Genomic DNA, 3,933 nt, shown 5'->3' with positions numbered 1-3,933 from the left:
TATATATATATATATTACTTTCTTCTGCAGAGCATCTTCTTGTAATAAACTCCGTCATACATCTCATATATTGAGAAGAAGATCTATACTGATTTCTACAGCTTACAAATATTGGAATCGTCATGGGACCTGTCTTTTGTGGAAATTGCAATTGGCGACAACCAAGGTAACAATCTTGTATTGTGCAATGTGGCAGGCTTTCAATGCGCGGATATTGAGTGGTTCGTGCTATCAATTCCATCTTCATCATCATCGATCGAAGATCTTGTGATAGAAATCGTAAAAATGTGTGATGTGAATGTGATCAAATTAACATTGCGCGAAACATGTCTGTATATATGAAGCCGTCAATCGTACTCTTCATGTTCAAATTCAAACATTGCGTTGAAAACGTATATTCTGTGCCAGTATACGCATATCGTCAATGAAAAATTTAAATATTTTGTAATACTTTTAAATGAAAATTGTATCATAGATAAATGTAATGCTGTAGATTTTTTGCTCAAAATTTATAATAAAAAATCAAATATAGAGTGTAATTTTAAATAGTATATGCTTTAAATAATATTGTAAATAGTGTGAAAAGTACATTTTATTACTAATCGGAAGCAGGTGCTTAAAATTTGAAATTAATTAAATTAAAATAAATTAAATTAAGTTCCTGCTTATAAATATTCTAGGAATATAATAAGAATTATATATTGTAAAATTATATTATATATAAAAATAAACGCATATTAAACAGTTATTTAGTATTTACTTGGTTCGTGAAAGGTTGATACTATTAAGTATTAGGTATACAACTTTGCATCCGCCGTTTTCCTATAGATGGCTTTAGTGGTAAGTAGTGGTCGAAATAAATAGATCATAGACGTCATACAATAAACTTGGGCATCTGTCAACATAACCTCATAGAAACATTAGTCGATTTGCATCTGCATCATAAAGTTATTCTCGATTGAAAATGTCAGTTTACGAGCCAAATTCTCGTCATTTGCAGGAGGTTTTAATTTTTTGCTTCAATATGAAGAAATCTGCGGCTGAGGCTCATCGAATGCTCTCAAATACTTATGGTGAGGCCGCTATTAGTGAAAGAACGTATCGTGAGTGACTTCAAGAACAGTGATTTTGACGTCCAAGATCATGCTCTGTATTTGGTGGAACCAACTCGGCGTAGTGTATTATGAACTGTTAAAACCGACTGAAACAATCACAGGCGATCGGTATCGAACGCAATTGATGCGTTTAAGCCGAGCATTGAAAGACAAACGACTGCAAACGAGAGACACGATAATGCTTTTGCACAATGCTCGACCCCATGTTGCGAAAGTGGTCAAGACATACTTGGAAACATTGAAATGGGAAGTCCTACCCCATCCGCCGTATTCTCCAGACGTTGCACCCTCTGACTATCACTTGTTTCGATCAATGGCACACGGCCTAGCTGACCAGCACTTCCGGTCTTATGAAGAAGTAAAAAATTGGATCGATTCGTGAATAGCCTCAAAAGATGATCAGTTTTTTCGACGCGGGATTCGTACGCTACTCGAAAGATGGGAGAAAGTAGTGGTCAGCGACAATACTTTGAATCATAAACATATAACCAGTTTTTTACAAGAAAGCCTCGAATTTCGGAAAAAAAACGGCGGAACCAAAGTTGTACACCTAATATCAACTAATTATAGAGCAACTGTAGCTATAAAAAAAAAACTGATACGTTATATTTAGAAATATATATTCGTTCAAATAAACAAAATCATTAAAATATTTTTTATTTAAATATTATTTGAAACGTTTATTTAAAATATTTCTTACTTTATATTTTAAGTAAGTTTCCGAAATCTATTTTTTATTTAAAATAAGAAATGGTTTTCGAAAACTTATTTTTAAAAAAGACAAGTTATTTTTATTTTTATATTTTAAATAAAAGTTCTATATTTTAAATAAATAAATGCATATTCACACCTTATTTCTTATTTTATATTTTAAATAATTTCTTGTGACCTATTCCTTATTTAATATTTTAAATAAGTTTTTGAAACCTATTTTACATTTTTTACTTCAAATAAATCGTATCAGTTATTTTACTGAATCCTGTTTTTAAAGCATTTCTAATGAAATCTCATATAATATTTTTTCTTTTTTCCATTGCATTTATGTAATATGCTTCCGCAATTAATTGTCTGTTAAATAATATTAAGTTATTCAGAAAATTAATTTCAAATTTTGTTAATTTAAAATTATATATAGAATATATTTATTGTGAAATTTTCGACTATCTCTCGTGAAAACTCGAAGTTTTCTTTAAAAATTCATTTTAAAAAAGTGTCAATTTTTTGTTCTGAATTACTCGCGAATTAAGTAAAAAGGAACATTCCGAACTCATAACTGCGTCACAAATTATCGTACCGCAATTAAAGATACAGATTTCTAATGCTAAAATTTTCCTCTATCGAATGATAATTGCCAATTTTATTAAAAAGATAGAATATGTATAAATTTGAGTTAAAAATATGACTGTATTTTCATTGTAATCATTGCGCAATAGTTATAGAAGGAAAGTAATATTATATTTTTTAGCTCAAATGCATACATATTCTATTTTTCAAAAAAATTGACATTTATATATATATATATATATATATATATATATTTACGAGGGCTGTTTGATAAATACCCGTGTTTGATGATTGAGGGCGCCTCTGACTAAAAGTCTGTATGTCATCGTGTAACGCCATTTTTTGAACGACGCAAGTAAAAATTTCAGACAGCTGTACCGGTTAGTTTAGTTTTTATAACAATTGAAAGTTGACGAAAGTTTGTGCTTGTTTGCAATCATAGAGAAAGAGCAATATCGGTCTGTGATTCGATTCCTGTTTTTAGACGGGAAGACGTGTAAAGAAATCAAAGAAAAGTTGCATGTCGTATATAAGGACAACGCACCTTCGATGACTACCATAAGATATTGTACAACAAATTTAAGCATGGCTGAACATCCATTTTTGAAGAGCGCCCAGATTGTCCGATTGAAGTGACTATGGAGGATATGGTCAACAAAATCCATGATATCGTGTTAACAGACCGCCGGGTGAAGATCAGAGAGATTGCTAACATTGTAAAGATCTCAATGCATACAAAATGTCCTACACGAAACATTGAGCATGAAAAAGCTATCGGCGAGATGGGTGCCGCGTTTGCTCACAGTGGAACAAAAACAGAATCGCATGACAACTTCAAAGCACTGTTTGGACATGTTTAAGCGCAATCCGAAAGAGTTTCTGCGGCGTTTCGTCACTGTTGACGAAACATGGATCCACCATTACACACCAGAAACGAAAGAACAATCTAAACAGTGGATTAAATCCGGCGAATCTGCTCCAAAGAAGGCAAAAACAATTCTATCGGCCGGAAAGATCATGGCCATCGTTTTTTGAGATTCGCGAGGCATCATTTTCACCAACTATTTGGAGAAGGGAAGGACAATCACGGGACAGTACTATGCTGATTTATTGGATCGATTCGACGCTGAAGAAAAAACGGCCTCATTTAGCGAAAAAAAAGTGCTCTTTCATCATGATAACGCGTCATTCGTCTGCAATCGCCATGGCAAAACTGGTCGAATTACGCTACGAATTGTTGTCTCATCCACCCTATTCTCCAGATTCCCCTGTGATTTCTATTTATTTCCAAACATGAAAAAATGGCGGAAAGCGCTTTGCCTCAAATGAGGAAGTCATCGCTGAAACAGAGGCCTATTTTAAGTAGTTCGACCAATCATATTTTTTAAACGATATAAAAATGTTGGAATATCGCTGGGCTAAATCCAGCTGAAGGGAGATTATGTAGAGAAATAAAAAAAAATTTTTTTTAAAAGTGTTTTCTTCCCTAACACAGGTATTTATCAAACAGCCCTCGTATATATATATATATATA

Source organism: Atta colombica, unplaced genomic scaffold (genome assembly GCF_001594045.1).
Source record: "Atta colombica isolate Treedump-2 unplaced genomic scaffold, Acol1.0 scaffold70, whole genome shotgun sequence".
NCBI classification, from domain to species: Eukaryota; Metazoa; Arthropoda; class Insecta; order Hymenoptera; family Formicidae; genus Atta; species Atta colombica.
The sequence above is the reverse complement of the archived record's forward strand: the minus strand, read 5'-3'. Positions refer to the sequence as shown.